Genomic DNA, 21,056 nt, shown 5'->3' on the forward strand with positions numbered 1-21,056 from the left:
AATTAGCTTTCAGTCAATGATCCTTCTCATTTCTCTTCTTTAAATACCCCTTTGTTGTTATAGCTTTAAGAAAAGGAGATATCCTAAAACTATCTATTTATTTCCAGGTAAATTCTCAGCAATTCAAGATTTACCATGATTACTTTCCCAGTTTACAAAATGGCATTACATTTTTTTTTTTAAAATAAAAACTCGGGGCAGCTAGGTTGCGTAGTGGATAGAGCACCGGCCCTGGAATTGGGAGTACTTGAGTTCAAATCCAGCCTCTGACACTTAATATTTACCTAGCTGTGTGGCCTTGGGCAAGCCACTTAACCCTATTGCCTTGCAAAAAATAAAAAAATAAAAAAATAAAAAACAAAAATAAAACCTCAACTTCACAGGACCCAAGTTTACATATAATCTTCTGTCCCAAGACCAACTCAGGATCCCTTCAATATAACTATGTTTCAAGTACTTCCTCTCATATAATAGCTGTGTTCTGATTATTTCTTTCAGGATGAAATGCCTTCTCAGTCAGCCATTCCTCTATTTCTGCCAACTCAGTTAATCTAGGCCCATTATATAGCATATTTCCAAGAAACATCCCAAATCAGTATCATTTTCAATTTAATCAACAGCAATTCAGTATTCGACTCTTCATAGCCACTGTTCCAAATCTTCAAGACTTTCATAACATTCTCTCCTACATTACTCTCAGCTAAAGAACTCACCTCATCCTTCATTGAGATCATTTGCAAGGACTTATATCTCCTCATCTCATCTCACACTATCTTCCCCTTTACTTATTTCAGATAAAGAGATGGCCTTTCTCCTGGCCAACATCCATCCTTGACCCTATCCCTTCCATTTTCTCTAGCAGACTGTTCCCACTATCATTTCCATGCTTTCTCTTCTCTTCAAATTATCCCTATATATGAACTCCTTCCTTATTGTTTACCACCCATATTTTTTCCATTCTCAAATACCTTTTCTTGAGCTTACCATCTCAACAAGCTGCCCTCTTCTAGTCTAATTGAATGAAATAATTTTATTACTAGACCCTTGTGCTTCCTTACCTCCCATTGTTTTCTAAACCATTTGAAATCTGACTTCTGATCTCTTAAACCGAAAATGATACCTTAAAACTTATCTCTTAATTGATAATTTTAATAGATTGGGGGGGGAGGTCCTGAAGCTTCTTAACCTCTCAGTAATATCTGATATTATCTCCTCCTAGGTAATCTATCTTTTCCAGGTTCTCATGACACTCCTTTCTCCTGACTACTTCTCAGTCTCCTTTTGCTAGTTCTATATTCTAGACTTCCCTTCTATGTCCCCAATGTTTTGTTCTCTTTTCACCCTATAAAATATCACTTAGTGATCTCATCAATCCCCATGGATTTAAGTCACTTCTGTTCAGATGATTCCCAAAATTATAATGTTCAAATCTCTCTCCTGGTAACATTTCACCATCTAGATAGATACCTTTTGAGTATCTCAAACTCACCAAATAAAACAGAACTCATTTTATCTTTGCCTCCTCCCTGTCCAACTCTTCCTTCTTTAGAAAACCTATTACTGGGGCAGCTAGGTGGCACAGTGGACAGAGCACCAGCCCTGGAGTCAGGAGTACCTGAGTTCAAATCCGGCCTCAGACACACCTAGCTGTGTGGCCTTGGGCAAGCCACTTAACCCCATTGCCTTGCAAAAAAAAAAAAAACCCTAAAAAAAAAAACTATTACTGTCAAGGGTGCCGCTATTCTCCCAATCTTGATGTCATCTAACTCCTCACTCTCTGTAATTCTCCATATCCAAACTTGCCAAGGTCTATCATTTTTATCTTTAAAATCACTCCTACACTTCCCCTTCTCTATTCTGATTCACTCTGGTACAGGCCCTTACCCACCTCTCTTCTGGACCAGTGGCTTTGCATCAAGTCATCTTAATGAATAGGTCTTAACATGTCACACATAACATGTACAATAAACTCTAGTGGCAGTGAAAAATCTTCATAAACTGGCACTTTCTGAGCACACTGAATCAAGGCATGATTGATCGAGACACATTCCTACTAAACATGTTTTGGGGTCCACACCTGGGCACTTGACCTGTCCTGGGGTGTGTACCTCAAGACACCTGGAGAAAGTGATCATACTCAGAATCTGAGGGTGTTTTGACCAAAACTCCCTGGACCACTGAGTTCAGTCCTGTAAACCCTTGAATCTGTGCCATTTTTGTGTGAGCACTATAAAGGTCTTGCTTGGAAAAGTGGACTTTGAAAGTCCCTCCCTTCAGAGAGGACGCTCTGCCAAAAAGGACTTTCCCAAGCAAGACCTGGAGGCTGTGTCCTGACATCTAGGAACTTCCCCGGCCAGATTTCCAGGTTTGTTGTAGCCTCCTCAGTGGGGTAACTATTCTTTTTCCTTTATCTATGCCATTTTTCCTATATATTTGCATATGTGTAACTGTATATCACTTGGGTTATAAGTATATCAATCTTGGGTTATAAGTATATTAATCATTAAATTCTCATTTAAAGATTTAAGAGAGAGAGAGAGAGAGAGAGAGAGAGAGCGCACATGTTGTTGTGGGACAGATTAGGGCTGACCAAATTAAAAGTCTGCACAGCACGTAACCCTATTACACCTCCTTGCTGATCCTGAACAAGAAAATCCATCTCCCAATTCCAGGAATTTTCACTGTCTATCTCCAAAGTCTGCAATTTCTCTTTCCTCAACTTCCAATTCCTGGCTTTGGTCAAGTCCTATCTAAAATATCAGCCTCTTTAAAAAAGCCTCTTCCCATCCTCCTTCACACTAGTGCCTTCTCTTGATTATTTCCAGTTTATATCATCTTCCCTCATTGAACTGGGAGTTCCCTGGAGTCAGTAGCCTCTTTGTATCCCTGTGCTTAGCACACAGTACAAATAGTACTAAATGCTTACTATCACCAATATGCTTCCAGGCACCCAGAGTGATCCAGTGTCATCCTCAATTCCGCACTCACTTTAATATCTAATTCAATGCCAGATCTAGGCAGTTCTGCTTTTTATACCATTTCTTCTATACACCCTCTTCTTTCTACTCAAGCAGCCAGCACCTTAGCTTTCTGATATCGCTGCCTTAACTCTTTTCTCATTCTGATCCATTTATTGTGCTGCCAAAAAGAGCATATTTTTGCCACTGTCCTCCCAACCAAATCAACTTCAATAGGTTCCTATTACCTCCAAGATCAAATCCAAGCTCTCTATTTGATATTTTAAGCTCTTCAAGGTTACATTTTACCTTTACACTATTCTAATATTTTATTCATACTCTCTTCCACTTCTTCCTTCTCTGCATTTTCCAAGGTTCTGGGAAAGTTCTCCCTATTCAACTACACCTTGAGATTTCCCTGATTTCCTTCAAAACTCAGTATAAAATGCCACTTTCCTTCAGGAGTCTTTTCCTGGTTGCCTTCCACTAACCCAGCTCCAGCTGTTAATGCTTTCCCCATGAAGTTACCATTCATTTATTCTAAATAGAGTATATATCTAAATCATTTCTATATTGTCTTCCCCTATAAGAATTTAAACTTCTACGATCAAGATGTGTAGCCTTTCTTTGTATCCCAGGGCTTATCACGATGTCTCTGAAGTGTTTAATATAGTCCATAGCCAGTTAGATTCAGTTGTCCTAGCTCTCTGAACTGCTGAGAGGAGTTGCTTCCATCAAGGCTGTTCATCTCATAATGTTAATGTGTAAATTTTTCTCTTGACTCTACTCCCTTCACTCAGCATCAGATCAAGTAAGTCATTTCATGTCTCTCTAGAATCCAACCATTTATGGTTTCTTATACAACAATAATATTCTATAGTATTCATGTACTATACCTTTTTAGATATTCCCCAAATGATGGGCATCCCTTAAGTTTCCAATTCTTAGCCACTACAAAAAGAGTTGCTATGAATATTTTGGAACATGTAGGACTTTCCCCTTTTTCTACAATTTCTTCTGGATAGAGGCCTAGAATTGGAATTGCTGGGTCAAAGGGTATAAAGAGTTTTGTTGCTCTTTGTCCATATTGCTCTCCAGAAAGGCTGGATCCAAGGCGGCAGAGCCAAGATGGCCACAGGAGAGGACTGTCTCTTAGTTGCTCAGGTGCAAAACTTATAAACCAAGGACTCTAACTACATTTATGCAAGACAGAACCCACAGAGGGATCCAGGTAACCTGGTAACCCAAGGTAACCTGGAAAAGAGTGGAAAGGCTCGGCTCCAAGGGGTCGGAGGGACGGCCTACCAGGGGGGTGGCCAGCCAGAGCGAAGGAACTTCAGCCTCCAGGAGGCAGCCCCAGGGTGCTGGGAACCACGGCACACAGCAGTGGGGGTAGTTTCCTGACCCAGACCCCAGGGAGCACCAGGCACAATTTGGGGGAAGAGCGGGGACCTCTACCAGAGCAATCATGTGAAGCCCAGCCCTCAGGGCACACAGTGAGCAGCACGGTCAAGGCAGCCCAAATCCAGGAGCCAGAAGGAGGGGGAACCGGTAAGCAGGAGGCCCCAGGGCATGATTACTGAACTTAGGGAGGGGAGTGAAGAGAGACTGCCGAGCTCTATCCTCTGTCCCTGGAACAGTACTCTGGGTATCTGACCACATTCAGATCCTGATCACAGTCTAGGCTCCCCCATAAAATAGCAGGCCCCCCCCACCTCAGCCCCATGGCAGAGCGGGGAGCTTGTGGTTATTCACAGACCAGGAGGGAGGACAGAGCCTCACACATGGAGATCAATGTGGGGGTATCCCACTAATACTCAGAAGCTTAGGAAGCACCCCCAAATCAGGCACAGGCTGGGGAAATGAGTAAGCAGAGAAAAAAAAGGAGCACCATTGAGAAATACTTTGCCTGTGATCCCAAGAAGGATCAAAATACTCAATCTGAAGACGAGAAAGCACAAGCTCCTGCATCTAAAGACTCCAGGAAAAAAAGAAATTGGGCTCAGGCCATGACAGAGCTCAAAAAAAGACTTTGAAAAAAGAAGTGAGGGAGATAGAAGAAAAACTGGGAAAAGAAATGAGAGAGATCCAGGAAAAACATGAAAATGAAGTCAGCAGCTTAGTCAAGGAAATCCAAAAAAATGCTGAAGAAAATAACATGTTAAAAACTAGCATAGGTCAAATGGATAAAACAGTTCAAAAAGTTATTGAGGAGAAGAATGCTTTTTAAAAAGCAGAATTGGACAGATGGAAAAGGAGATAAGAATGCTCTCTGAGGAAAACAAATCCTTCAGACAAATAATAGAACTCAGAGAGATTGCTGATTTTACAAGAAATCAGGAATCAATACTTCAAAACCAAAAGAATGAAAAATTAGAAGAAAATGTGAAACATCTCATTGAAAAAACAACAGATATAGAAAACAGATTTAGGAAACATAATTTAAAAATTATTAGAATACCTGAAAGTCATGACCAGGAAAAGAGCCTTGACGTCATTTTCAAAGAATTATTACAGGAAAACTGCCCTGATATCTTAGAAGCAGAGGGCAAAATAGAAATGGAGAGAATCTCCCCATCTCCCCAAGAAAGAGATCCCAAAAAAAAAAAAACCCAGGAATATTATATCCAAGTTCCAGAACTCCCAAGTCAAAGAGAAAATATTACAAGCAGCCAGAAGGACACAATTCAAATATCATGTCAGGATCACACAGGACTAAGCAGCAACTACATTAAAAGCTCATAGGGCTTGGAATATAATATTCTGGAAGGCAAAAGAGCTTAGAATGCAACCAAGAATCAACTACCCAGCAAGGCTGAACATCCTCTTCCAGGGAAAAAGATGGACTTTCAATGAACCAAAGGAATTTGAAATGTTCCTGTTGGAATGGCCAGAGCTGAACAGAAGGTTGATCTTCAGATACAGGACTCAAGTGAAGCATAGAGATTGGAGAAGAGGAAAATATGGGGGTTTTAATGATGATGAACTACATGTATTCCTGAATAGAAAAATGATACTGATAATATTCATATGAACCTTCTCATTTAATAGAGCAGGTAGAAGGAGCTTTTATAGATGAAGCACAGGAGAAAACTGAATTTGAAGATATATTGTGGCGTAAAAATGGAGTCAATAGATAAAAGGGAAATGTAATGGGAGAAAGAAAAAGGAGAGGAGGTAGGCTAAGATAGTTCATATAATAAGATTTTTCTTTATTACAATGAGCTATTGCAATAATATGGAAGGGAGAAGGCAAGGGGGAATGAAGGAATCTTTGCCCTCATCAGAGGTGGTTAGGAGAGGAAACAGCATATATACTCAATGGGGTATAGACATCTGGAGTAAGAAGGAGAGAAGGGGGACAGGGGGAAGGAGGGGGGATGTGAGTGATGGAGGAGAGGATGAACCATGGGGGTAGAGTGGTCAGATATAACACATTTCCTTTCTTACTTCTTGCAAGGGGCTGGGATTGGATGGCCTGTCTGGGACCATAGGGCCAGGTGGATGCTGGGTAAGGGGTGGTATATGGGCTTGGGGCCTCTCGGCCCCAGGGCCGGGGATCTGTCTGCTATGCCACTCAACTACCCTACAACAGAGACAGAGTGAAAGGAGAGAGAAAATATAGTTCATGGTAGTAGAGAAGTATGAATGGAGGGAGTTGCAATCAGCAATGGCAACAGTGGAAAGATATGGAAGTAACTTTTGTGATGGACTTATCCTAAAGAATGTAATCCACCCACAACAGAGCTGGTGGTGTTGGAACAAAGACTGAAGCACATTATTATTATTATCATTATTATTATCATCATCATCATCATCATCATTATTATTTTCTGGGGGGTGTTGCATGGCAAATGGGACTGGGTGGTCTGCTTGGGGCTGCACAACTGGGTGACTGTCAGGTGTCTGAGGCCAGATTTGGACCTGGGTGCTCCTGGCTCAAGGGCCAGTGATCTGTCTGCCACCCAACCACCACTACTATTATTATTACTATTTTATTTTATTTTGGGTCTTTGGGGTGGGGATTTGTAGGGCAATGGGGTTGGGGTGGCTTTCATGGGGTCACACACCTGGGTGATTGTTGGGAGTCTGGGGTCAGATTTCGGCTCAGGTGCTCCTGGCTCCAGGGCCGGTGCTCCGACCACTGTGTCACCTGGCCATACCTACTATTATTATTATTATTATTATTATTATTATTATTATTATTATTATTATTATTATTAAATTTTAATTCTAATTTTTTCTCTCCCCTTTACTTTATCGTTCATGCAGGTCTATATTTTCTTGAAGGGAGGGGGTATTTTGTTTACTCTTAAACAAAAATATTTTAGTAATGTATAAAAAAAATTTGTACAAAATAAGAACAAATTTTAAAAAAGCAAAAAAAAAAAAGGCTGGATTTATTCACAATTCCACCAGCAAAGCGTCAATGTCTCAATCCTCCCACAATGTCTCCAACATTGATCATCTTCCCTTTTTCTCATCTTGGCCAATCCGAGAGGTGTGAGATGATTCCTCATTGTTGTGTTAATTTGCATTTCTCTAATCAATAATGATTTGGAACATTTTTTCATATAATTGTATATAACTTTAATTTCTTCCTTTGAAAACTGTTCATATCCTGTGGCTATTTATCAATCTGGGAAAAATTTGTAACCTTATAAATTTGATGCAATTCTCTATATACTTGAGAAATGAGACCTTCATCAGAACTCCCAGTTGTGAAGATTGTTTCCCAGCTTTCTGCTTTCCTTCTAATTTTGGCAGCATTGATTTTATTAGTGCAAAACCTTTTTAATTCATATAGTCAAAATCATTCATTTTACAGTTTATAATGTGCTCTAATTCTTTAGTCATAAATTTATCCCCTTTCCATAGATCATAGATAAGAGTATTTGTTGGTCTATTAATTTATGTCTAAGTCCTGCACCCATTTTGACCTTATTTTGGTATAGGATATGAGATGTGAATCTATGCCTAGCTTTTGCCATACTATTTTCCAGTTTTCCCAAGAATTTTTGTCAAATAGTGGGTTCTTATCCCAGAGGCTGATGTCTTTGGGTTTGAAAATAGTAGACTGCAGAAGTCATTTACCATAGTTCTTTTGAACCTATCCTAATCCACTGATCCATTACTCTATTTCTTAACCAATACCAGGTAGTTTTGATGACTGCCACTTTCCCCATCCAGAGGAAGAAAAATAAAACAAAACATGCACACACAAAAATAACCCTTCTGCATCTGATGAACATTTTATAAAAATTATCTATTATGTATCTCTTTCCCTTAATCCTAATTCCTCATACCGAAAATTACTAATTTGTAAACATGTTTTATCCAAATATGTATGTACACTGCTGGGGGGGAGGGTGGTGGAAAGGAAGGGTAGAAGGAAATTTTGCAATTTAAAAATATACATGTGCATATGGATGAAAATAAAGAAATATTTTTTTTTTTAAATGTTTAATAAAAGCTTGCTGGGGACAGCTAGGTGACAGTGGGTAGAGCACCAGCCCTGGAGTCAGGAGTACCTGAGTTCAAATCCAGCCTCAAACACTTAATAATTACCTAGCTATGTGGCCTTGGGCAAGCCACTTAATTCCACTTGCCTTGCAAAAACCTAAAAAAAAAAAAAAAAAGTTTTAATTGGGGCACCTAGGTGATGCAGTGGATAGAACACCAGCCCTGGAGTCAGGAAGACCTGAGTTCAAATATGACCACAGACACTTAATTACCTAGCTGTGTGACCTTGAGCAAGTCACTTAACCCCACTAAAACCCTACAGAAAATACAAACAAAAAGAGTAAGTTTTAATTGTTTGCTTTAAACTATTTACTGCATTCTCTCTCCCTCCCTTCCAGACTCCCCCGCCTCTCATCTCTGTCTGTCTCTCTTTCTGTGTGTGTCTCTCTTTCTGTCTCTCTGTCTGTTTCTGCCTATCTCTCTCAGTCCCTGTCTGTTTCTCTCAGTACCCCCTCCCCCACTCTCTCTCCCTCCCTGACTCCCCACTCCGTCTCTCTCCCATCTCTGCCGCTGTCTCTGACTCTGTCTGTCTCTCTTTATCTCTGTCTCTTGTCTCTGTCTCTGTGTCTCTCTCAGTCCCCCTTCCCTCCCTCCCTCCCTCCCTTTCTCCTCCCAGCCTCAGGTAAGTTGTTTACAAAATGAATCTCTTCCTGAATACAATGGTTTAGTTCTAACCAAACTTACTTTTAAAAGTTTTTATTGAAACAATAGACAATATATCTTGATTTGCTATTTTATTGAGATCTCTGCAGTAGCTCAGCTTAGTTTACTTAAGCATTTCACCCACAGGCAGCTGCATAAAATCACTCTACAAACCATAGTCTGCATTTTGGACAGCCCTGGTTTAGATGAATAAGAGGACCTACCTAAAGTGAAAATAAATCAAAGATAACAAACAAAAGAAAATGAATAGTAAACACATGCTTTGTTTGCAGGTATCCCTCTACCCTGTCATACTCTGCAAAAAAGTTATCTTCAATAATACTGGGTCTAAACCCTGAAAAGATTATGAAAAAGGGTAAAAACATCACATTATTAACAGACCGCCTTCGTGGGTAGTGGGGGGGGAGAGCAAGATTAGGGGGAAAAAACTGTAAAATTCAAAATAAAACAAGTAGCTGGAAATTAAAAAAAAGTTATATTCTCCCTCTTTTCCCAATTCACACCACTCCAGGAAAGACAAATTTCTAGGCTTGCTTTTTCCATATTCATTTCACTATCTTATTGTTTTCCATTGTTACCACAGATAAATTCAAGTTAAAGGAAATAATTGAAAATATAGTGAATACAAAGTCTGCTCCATAACAATTTTACTGAGACAAATAAGAATACTGAGGGTTCAAAGGGGGCAAAAATTATTCAGTTGCTTTGGCTTCTGTACTAATATAATAGAAAATACAAGCAACCTATTTTAAACTAATTAGACAAGTGACTCATTAGAGGATTGTTATTAGATTTTAAAAAAAAGAAATCTTTGCTTTATAAAAGAATTCTTTTCAAAGCCAGGCATTTAAAACATGACTCGATTAACACAACTTTTTTTTCAGAACACATTGTTTTCATGAACTTCATATTATTACATAATATACTGAGGTTAACTGATGAAATGAATGAACCATATCTATCATAATCCAGGTAATCCAAAAAGATTCTTAACAGCCTGACCCTACAGAAAAGTGTGTGGGATGGATTTGGAGTGTGAAGACATAAGTTCAAATCCCAGCTTTATTTACTGTCTGACTCTGAGCTAAACACTAGGGTTAGGTTTGCTCAACTACTAAATGGAAGCAAAGAAAAGGAAGGTGAATTCAACAAACTCTAAGTTTTACTCTAACTTCAAATCTATGACCTATGTATTTATGACCAAGTAATATATCTGATGTACATCTTAACATAGGTACATCTTAACATAGGCAAATATAGATTTATCTATTGTATATACACTACTATTGTATTGTACCACCATTTAAGGGTGAGCCACCACTAGTGCAACAATTCTAAAATATCAATAAATGTAAATTGACAAATGAACTTCTCCAGCCCTAGCTCAAGAAAACCCAAAAATATATGAAAATATAAAGGGTAAGATGCTGATAAGCTCTACCCAAGTAAATTGGCTAGCCCAGCTAAATAAAGACAAAGAAAGGATTTGTTGTACTATTATGCTGCTTCTTATAAAGATGTGCTCTACTACACAATTGCTAACAGATAATTTTATATGCTAGTGCTTTCTTCTTGCCATTTTTTTTCTGGGTATTTCAGAGTTTTGATCACACATCTCTACAACCTTTTCCCCCTTTCTCTCTTCTCCACCCAGTGAAAGTTTCTTCCAGGTAATTTCTCTCATTAACCCTAAACTAGTAATAAAACAGTTCCTTAAAAGGTTGTAACAGCTCCTCTCTGTCTTTACTTACAATATTAAGTAAATCTCATTCTTCTCAACTCTTTGCTGACATTAGTAACTGATAATTCACTTAAGGGAACAAGGGTGAATGCAGTCCATTATGGAACTACCCTCCACAGAGTTTTCAAATTCTGGTTTTTATTTGGTTTTAATTCATAACCACAATCTCCACTTATCTATACAGAATACAAGCATACAAAAAAGGAGGACACAGTGGATAGGAAATAGGGGGAAACTATTTCACAAGCTATCCTTCCACCTTATTTCTCACATAGCAGACTTTCAAGCATCCATTTAAAAGAATCTTAGATAAGTCAAAGACAATTATTCCCTTCAGATTTGGTAGACTACAGAAGCAAAAAAGTATTCAATAGCAAATATAAAACTGCACAATAATTTTGTCTGTATCTAATGGGGATGTATATGCATCAGCATTTAAGGAAATGAAGAAGTTTAATTTTACTGAACAGACTAGATCACACAACTGAGCTATAAAGAAGTCTGCAAATCAAATCATATTTTCATTGATTTCACAATATAAATTAGTCACTAAACAAAATAATTACATTTTAAAAATCTACTATTTAAGTGAAATTGATACTTTTCTGACAAAAAATTAATTTTAATCAAAATAAAGACACAAAAATAAAGACTACCTAGAACCTTCTTAAAATCTATTTACCCTTGGCAATAAACCCAAGTTAAAAAAAATCATGTTATATTTGGTTCTTTCACATACTATTTTCAACTCTTCAAAAAAGTAGAAACAAAGTCAAATTAAAAAACTCAAGTTTGGTAATATGAATGTTATGGAGTGCTATTGTTCTATAAGAAACCATGACTGGTCAGATTCCAGAGAAGCATGGAAAGAATTACAGGAACTGATGCTGAGCGAAAGGAACAGAACCAAGAGAACATTATACACATTAATAACAACACTGTGAATTGATCAACTTTGATGTGTGATACAGCTCCTCTCAGCAGTTCAGAAAGCTAGGACAACCCTGGGAGACCTGTCATGGACAATGCCAAAGGAAAAAAAAAACCAAACCCTACAGAATCTGAATGAACACTATGTTCATTTTCAGTCATAGAACCACAATCGATTCTATTCTTTTCTACTCTTTAGGCAACCCTCTAAAAACTCTAAGTGAAAAGCATGTTAGATAAATTTCAACAGAGGAGAAATCATAGGTCTTGAAAGAACAGCATTTCTATTTAATATTTTTAAGGCAAATATATTCCTAACACAGGAAATTTTCTTATACCACATAAACTATTCCAAGTTTTTGTTTTAGAAAGAGCTTGTGAAATGCTAATATATAGTCATTTCACAAGATAATTTATCCTTTCTATCCATTACCAGGATGCTGCATATTCTATATGTATGACCCCCTAATTTAAGATTAAGGATTTCTGATATCTTTTAAAAATTTTTTTGATTCTTCTTTCACAATATGACTGCTATAGAAATATGTTAAGCATGATTATACACATATAACTCATATCAGATTACAGCTATCATGGGAAGGGGAGATGGAAATAGAAAAATGTAGAACTCAACATCTTATCCAAAACGAAGAACTCAACATCTTCATAGTTTGGGGGCTTTTTTGGCTTTGTTTTTGCAAGGCAATGGGGTTAAGTGACTTACCTAAGGTAACTCACAGCTACGAAGTATCAAGTGTCTGAAATCATATTTAAACTCAGGTCCTCATGACCCCTGGCCAGTGCCCTATCAACTGTGCAATCTAGCTGATCCAGAACTCAATATCTTACCAAAAAAATGAATGTTGAAAACTATCTTTACATGTAATTGGAAAAAATAAAATTAAAATAAAAATTCAATTTATTTAAATTCTTTAAAAATCCAATCAATTTAGACAATTAACATGGCAAATAGTGATGACATGTTTATGAATACTGAAATATGTTTAACAATTAAATGCAAGATCCCAAGTTTTCTGAGTGTTAATCTCTCATGTTAAGTTTAGAAACTGTCTTACCTACTTGTAATCAAAAGAAAAAGTAACTGTGAAAAATTAATTCTTGCCCAATGTAACAATGTTTAAAGTTCACTTTTTCCAACTCTGATTTTGTTAATAGAGTCCTTTTTAATGTAAAATTTCAAGTACTCACCCACTTTTCCCATTTTTCTCATTTCTACAATTATTTCCCTCTGCTTTATATCCTTTCCTTAAATCACAATCTCTTTCTTCTACCCTATTCTGCTTACTCTCAGTACTCTCTGCTTACTCATCAAAACTCCCTAGAGTGATATTGGTCCTGGAGTTACGAAGACCTAAGTTCAAATCTAGCCTTAAATACTTCCTAGCAATATTTACCCTGGGCAATTTCCTTAACCTCTGCCTGCCTCAATTTCCTCAATTGAAAAAGAAGAAGAAGAATAGAACCTTTTTTCAGGGTTGTAGCAAGAATAAATGAGATAAATATTTGTAAAGCCTTTAGCATATAGTAGGCAATTCATAAATGTTTATTTCTTCCTTTTCTTCTTCCTGCATTCCTAACCCTCTATGTAGTGCTCTTTCAGTGACCATTCCTTCTCGTATCCAAGTATCACCAAAAAAGACCCAGCCATCACTCAGATATACAAGCTTTAAGGTTTCCAAAGTCCTTTCTATTCAGTTCTCACAACAAACGAGTAGCAGGAAAAGAAGTCAAACTGCAAGGAATTGAGAGATGAGTTCAGATTAATTTTTCTAGAATCTTGCCAATGAAGATGAGGAAAGTATTAGGAGAGTGTATTGAGGAAGGAAGACCTAACAATCTTAGTGGGCAAAAAGAAAGGAATAAGGGAAGGAGAAACAAAAAATGCCAGGGTAAGGGCCAAAGATTAATCATACAAAGTCCAACTAGAGTTAGGAAGAGGCTTAAGGACATGGATAAAGAGTCTCAGCAAAGGGGGATCTTTGTCCCTTCACTGAGACACAGAGGGGAAGAAGGAAGATAGATTGTTAAGTGCTGTAGAAGGACAGCTAGACCACACAGTGGATAGAGCACTGGACCAGGAGTCAGAAGGACCTGAGAGCAAATCCAGCCTCAAACACTTAATAATTGACTAGCTTGTGTGACCTTGAGCAAATCATTTAATCCGCTACCCTGCAAAAGCCAATAAATAAATGAATGAATGAATAAATGCACTTAAAATGAGGAGTAGGAAAGCAAAAGAGCAATTCCATTGAGAGCATAAGTGAAAAATATCTTCAACAGCCATAGAAATAGGATAGGCTCTCCCATCTAGGGACCCTGTCACCTAGTCATCTATCTTATATTCTGATCCATTTCAAGTTTTCTTTTTCTACAATGATATAAGTTTCCTAGTAATGTTATATCGAATCAATCTCAAGTTATATTTTGAATCATGACTGCACCATTTCAATTTTATTACTCACTGACCTTTAAGCCTGCCCTGACAGAGGTAATAAAATAAAAATACAGCTTAGGGGCAAGTTGCTGAAAAGTTAGTCAAGGTAATAATCAGCTTCCCACCTTTCATAATCAGTTGCCAAACTGAAACAGAATGACACAGTGATATAATCACCAATGATATCCTCCAACAACCGAAAGCATTATTTATTAATATTGACTTTTTCTCCCAAGTTGGAAAAATATCAGTATTCATCTCTCTTTTTTCCTAAACCAACAAAGCTTTTCCATGGCAATTCATGTAAAACAAATATGGAAATACAATTTCTATTCCATATTAGTGTAAGCCTAGTTTTGTGACTGGAGATCCTCTCCTAATAAGTCCTATACTTCTGTCCTAAATTAATTACTCATCTTCTTTACTTTGTAACAATGATAACTCACATCAGCTGAAAAAAAGCTAAGGTCATTTCTCATCAATGTCCTCATCAGCTAAGCACCTTCATTTATTTTTATTATTTTTGAGTTAATTTTAAAAATTAAAGTATGCCCTTTTTTCAGATACAAGTTTCTAAACTTTTCACATTCAAAAGATTACTGGATGTTTTGCAAAATTTTTTTTTGTTTATTTTTTAATTAGTGACTTGGCTGAAGGTATAAATGGAAAGCTCATCAAGTTTACAGATGACCCAAAGCTTGGAGGGACAGTTAATTCATTATATAAGAGTCAGGATTCAAAAAGACCTTTGACAGTCTAGAGCACCAAGTGAAATCTAATAAAATTAAATCCAAAAGGGCCAAATGTAGAGTCTTACATTTCAGTTTTTAAAAATTGATTTCATAAATACTGGATGGGGAAGACATGGTTAGACAGCAGATCTGAAAGGTATCTGGGATTTTTTATAGACTATAAATTCAATATGAGTCAGAACCCAAGTGCTTCTTGTGTGATCTTGTATTATATAAGAGATATATAGCTTTCAGGAATAGAGGAAGTGACACTTCCCCTGACCTTTGCTCCAATCCTACAGATCACATCTGGAATATTATATTCAGATTAAAAAGGAGTTCAATAAGCTAAGAGCACACCAAGGAAGGCAAGAAGGATAGTGAAAGGTCCTGAGTCCATGCCCTTAGTGGACAGGATGAAGGAGTTAGAGATGATTATCCTGGAAAAGACCAGAAGAAACATGACAACTCTCTTTAAGTATTCTAATGAAGTATCATATAAAATAAGAACTAACTTGCTCTGTCTGACCAGAGAACCAGAACCAAGAACAATGAGTAAAAAAATTGCCAAGAAGGGTAATTTGGGCTTGATATTGGGAAAAAATTCTTAATAACTAGATCTGTACAAAAGTGAAATGAGATGCCTCAGAAAGTGAGGGGGGTTTTCCCCATCATGGAAGTCTATGATAGTTGACCATTTGTTAGATATGTCATAATGGGAATTCTTTGGGGTATATAGATTGGAATAGAATAAATTGTCATTTAGGTCACTTTCATTTCATTTCTTTTCTAATTTAATTTTATTTATTTTTATTTTTTTAGATTTTTGCAAGGCAAATGGGGTTAAGTGGCTTGCCCAAAGCCACATTGCTAGGTAATTATTAATTGTCCGAGTCCTTATTTGAACTCAGGTCCTCCTGATTCCATGGCCAGTGCTCTATCTACTGCACCACCTAGCTGACCCTTGAATTCAAGTCTTTTGTTTGCTTGTTTGTTTGCTTTTGCAAGGCAATGGAGTTAAGTGACTTGCCCATGATCACACAGTTAAGTAATTACTAAGTGTCTGAAACACATTTGAACTTGGGTTACTCCTGACTCCACAGCCGGTGCTCTATTCACTGGGCTACCTAGCTGCCCCCAAGGTCGGTTGTTTTTCAAAGGAGATATTTCATGTTTTCTTCTAGTTTTTCATTCTTTTAGTATGGCTTTGTTTCTTGATTTCTCTCAGTTATCACCTTCCTTTAGCTCCATTCTACATTTGAAGAAGTTTCTTTCAAATAGCTTTCTTATCTTCTTTTCCATCTGTCCAATTCTGCTTTTTTAAGTTATTCTTCTCCTCATTAACTTTTTGGACTTCTTTTTCCATTTGACCTAAACTGGGTTTTAACATGTCTTATCTTCTTCACTAAACTGCTGACATGGTTATCATGATTTTCCTGCATCATTCTCATTTCTCTTCCCAATTTTTCCTCTACTCTCTTATTACTTGATTTTCAAAAATCTTTTTTGAGCTCTTCTTTGGAGGTTTTGTATACAGAAGTTTTGACTTTATCACCTTCTAAGTGTGTATTTTGATCCTACACAGGACCAAAGTTCTGTGTTTCCCCATGAATAAGATGAACCCTTAAGCAATCTATAGTCATATGAATATGCTCTAAATCATTACTTATTAGAGAAATGTGAATTAAAGCTTCTCTGAAGTACCACCTCACACCTCTCAGACTGGCCAATATGACCAGAAAGGATAATGATCATTGTGAGAAATCTGGGACACTATTACACTGTTGGTGGAGCTGTGAATTCATCCAACCCTTCTGGAGAGAAATTTGGAACTATGCCCAAAGGGCAGCAAAAATGTGCATCCCCTTTGATCCAGCAATACTACTACTGGGTCTATACCCTGAAGAGATGAGGAAAAAGGGCAAAAACATCACTTGTACCAAAAATATTCATCGCAACCCTGTTGTTGGTGGCAAAGAATTGGAAATCAAGTAAATGTCCTTCAATTGGGGAATGGCTTAGCAAAACTGTGGTACATGTATGTCATGGAACACTATTGTTCTATTAGAAACCAGGAGGGACTGGAATTCAGGGAAGCCTGGAGGGATTTGCATGAACTGATGCTGAATGCGATAAGCAGAACAAGAAAAACACTGTACACCCTAACAGCAACATGGGGGTGACTTTCAACCTTGAAGGACTTGATCATTCCATCAGTGCAACAATCAGGGACAATTTGGAGCTGTCTGCGATGGAGAATATCATCTGTATCCAGATAAGGAGATGTGGAGTTTGAACAAAGTTCAAGGACTATTCTCTTTAATTTAGAAAAAAAGAAACTGATATCTTATTGTCTAATCTTGTTATCTCTTATACTTTATGTTTCTTCCTTAATGATATGATTTCTCTCTCATCACATTCAATTTGGATCAATGTACAGCATGGAAACAAAGTAGAAACTGACAAATTGCTTTCTGTGGGGGAGTGGAGGGAGGGAAGTAAGATAAGGGGAAAAACTGTAAAAACTCAAAATAAATAAAATCTTTAATTAAAAAAAAGATGAACCCTTTTTCAAAAAATTTGGGATCTAAAAACTGGGAGAGTCTTATACAGCTGTATATTTTTTTTACTTTCATTTCCTGCTTTTTTTTGTAGATTTTCTAATTTGTATTTCCTGCTTTTTTCAGGTTGCTGTCTCTGTGCTCACTGTTTTGCATTTGTTACCATATATTAGGTTACATTTTGCCACATTCTACTCAGAAGTGGCTCAGAAAAGATTTTTGTACAGTGCTGAATTCAAGTTCAAAGTGATCCAGTTTGCAAAAGTGAATGGAAATCAAGCTGCTTAAGGTCAGTCTGATCCTCCTCCAACTGAGAAACAATAGAGACTACTGAAAATGCCCCAGGGCAGAAGACCACAAGAGGTAAGGCGCCAAATGGCCTGAGTAAGAGGGTGAGTGAAAAGAGGGATAGAAGAACAAAGGGCCAGTGGAATTTCTGTGTCCACAAAGATGGTTCAGCAGGAGGCCAGAATTGCTGTGAAAAAAAGTGACTAATTTCAAAGTAGACACAACAGGTGCTTCAGGTTCATGAAAGGGAATGGACTGAGTGTGCATCCAGGCACCAGACTTGCCCAGAGAGAGCTTATGGTCAACCACAGACCAGAGCACAGGGAGAACAAGCAGTCTCTCTTAAGACACATCAAACACAGACAAGGACGAGCTAATGGATGGAAGTTTTGACAGTGATGAGGAGTTGTATGAATTTTATAATGAATAAAATTTGAGTTCAATAATACATTGTTTTTCAAATTTCAGGCCCCAAAATTAAGATGTGTCTTATTTAAAAAAAAAAAAAAAAAGATGTGTCTTATACATAGGAGCATCTTATACATGGGGAAATACAGTAGTCAGGTTCTTTTTCTGCTTACTCATTTCCCCAGTTTGTGCCCTGGTTTTGAGGGGCTTCCCAAGCTTTTGAATATTATTGGGGATACCCAGCAAGGATCTCAATTCTTTCAAGGTCTTATGAGAGGCTCTGACTACCCTCCTGCCCAAACTCTAGTCTATGGATGACCACAAGCACTCCCCTCTGCCCTGGAACTGTGAGGAGGGTCCCTTGCTCCACTATGGCAATGGGGTGAAGGCAGGGCCCAGATTTTGACCAGGGTCTGAATATGGACAAAAGCAACAGAGTCCTGGCCCAGGGATAGTAGAAAGGCCTCGAAAGTCTCCTCCTACCCCCTTACCTTCCATGGGCTGAGCTCTCTGGAAGAAACTACCACCCTGCTGGGTGGCTCCATAGGCCTGTGTCCATTTCTGGACAGGGGCTGGGCTGAGGGCCCTGCTGACTCTCTCTGGCAGAGTTTTCCCCACTGATCTTCCAAACTGTGCTTGGTGATCCCTGGTGGGAGGTCTGGAAAGATTCTGCTACCATGAGCCAGCGTCCCCAGGGACCTAGGTGCCTGCCCGCTGTTCTTAGAAAACTGGAGCTCATTCACTCTGGCAAGTACGATCCTGACTGTGCTGCCTCGTCTTCTGACCCAAGTGGAACAGAGCCTTCCCATGGGTCTTGGCATTACCTTGAAGCTGGAGAATTGTTTCACTGGGTCAATGGGTTCTGCCTTTCTAAAATTTAGCTAAGAGCCAAAATTTTAAGGCTTTTTGAAATATTTTGGAAGACAGCTCCTGGGAAATCCTGCCCTCAAGCCACTATCTTGGCTCCCAGTCCCTTTCATTTCTAAATTCTATGATTCTGTGAAAGCAACCCTGTCCCATAAAATTGCTGCAAGGAATTTTGTTCCCTTGACATAAGAAAGATACAAGTGAACAGATAATGTATGTCCATTAGTCCTCCCTCTCATTATAGAACCAGTCTACCTTCATTTTCAATTCTGTATTTCTCTGATGATAGTCTTCAGTATTTTTTTCATATTTCCTCATTTGATATGTCTTTCTCCATTACATTCTGAGTCAAGAGTTCTTAACCTGGAACCTATGAAATTGTTATCAAAAGATAACTATTTCAGTATAATTGGTTTCTTTTGTAAGCCTATATATTTTGTTTTATTCATTTAAAAATATTATTCTGAAAAAAGGTCCATAGGTTTCACTAGACTGCCCAAGGGGTGCATTACACACAAAAAAAAAAAGGTTAAGAACTGCTTTGAGTAATGCCTGTTAATTCCCATTCTGAATTATTCAAAGATTGGACTATTCCATGACTTGCAGTTATACAAAAATATCAGTACAATATCAGTTTTATTTGATAGTCTGAATGCAGATAAAAGCATTTTTTTTACTTCTTTTTTGGTCTGTGTTTCATTTTAATAATTTGTATGACTACACATGAATAACATATCAAATAACCTTTTCAATGAAGGGGAAGGTAGGAAAAGAGGGAAAGAACTTGGAACTCAAAATTTTTTTTAAAAAGTGAATGCTCAACATTGCTTTTTATACATGTAGTTAGAAAAAAATAAAGTACTTATTTTTTGTTTTTTGTTTTGTTTTTGCAAGGCAATGGGCTTAAGTGACTTGCCTAAAGTTACACAGTTGCTAAGTATCAAGTGCCTGAGGTCATGGAAAAAGTGTGGGGGGGGGGGGTCTTTGTTTCTGGGGAAAGTCTGGAGTTTTTAAAGGCAATATGACCCATTTTCTTCTTTTTGTTAAATTCTGGACTCAAATCACCATCCATAGGATACTGTTCCTAAATTTATATTTGCCTTGATTATAGCATACAGTTAGATGGACAAACTATACAGGCTGTAAACACACACACACACACACACACACACACACACACAGACAAGCACTAAAGGTTGTTCATCTAACTACATGTCAAAATCAGGACATACATTATCCATCTGTTTTACCCATATATTCAGTTCTAATTCTTAATCTAGCTGCCCTGTTTGGAGCAAAGAGCATATTCTCAAATGGTAACACAGGAACACATACATTGTCCATAAAAAAAAAAATCCCTCCTCGATTTGGACTCTGCACCAAATATCATCCATGCCATGGCAAACACCTCAACACCTTGTTTTATGCCTCATTTGATGTTACTAGTCTAGGCCGGAACAGGTCATCTCTGTTGTTTCTGTTGTTATATCTTTCATGATATCTTTGATAACTGTGAGAATCTTTGCTTTACAAAGCAAATGCTTTATCACTGTCAAAAAACAATCAAAACAGTATTTACCAAATCTTGCAAACAACTTTGTAAAGGTAAAGATATAGTCTTCTGTGGAATATCACTTGTGAAAACCTGATTATTCTAATATCATCATCAAGAATATCTTCAATACAGAGGCAGGTAGCTGAGTGGTGTAGAAGATAGAACAGTAGATCAGGAGTCAAGAAAACATGAGTTTAAATTCAGACTCAAGCACTTACCAGCTGTGTGATGCTGAGTAAGTCATTTGACCTCTGCCTGCCTCAGTTATGGAAATAATAAAAAAAAAACTGTGCCCCCACCCAGGATTGTGAGGTTAAAATGATAAAATGTAAAGTGATGCACAAATCTTGAAACGCTACAGAAATACTAGCTATTAT

The 21,056-nt window shown here is 37.7% G+C and overlaps 1 long non-coding RNA gene across 2 annotated transcripts in view; it reads right to left on the reverse strand.

Annotated features, from left to right (window-relative positions):
• LOC141522575 (uncharacterized) overlaps positions 1-21,056 on the reverse strand; it is a 369,684-nt gene that overhangs the window by 297,244 nt on the left and 51,384 nt on the right. The window contains exon 5 of one of the 2 annotated variants that reach the window (XR_012478240.1): positions 18,339-19,494. The exons of the other annotated variant lie outside the window; for it this stretch is intronic. This is a non-coding gene — a long non-coding RNA (uncharacterized LOC141522575). Of the gene's footprint in view, positions 1-18,338; positions 19,495-21,056 lie in introns of those variants that run through there. 2 annotated transcript variants of the gene reach the window in all.

Source organism: Macrotis lagotis, chromosome 4 (assembly GCF_037893015.1).
Source record: "Macrotis lagotis isolate mMagLag1 chromosome 4, bilby.v1.9.chrom.fasta, whole genome shotgun sequence".
NCBI classification, from domain to species: Eukaryota; Metazoa; Chordata; class Mammalia; order Peramelemorphia; family Peramelidae; genus Macrotis; species Macrotis lagotis.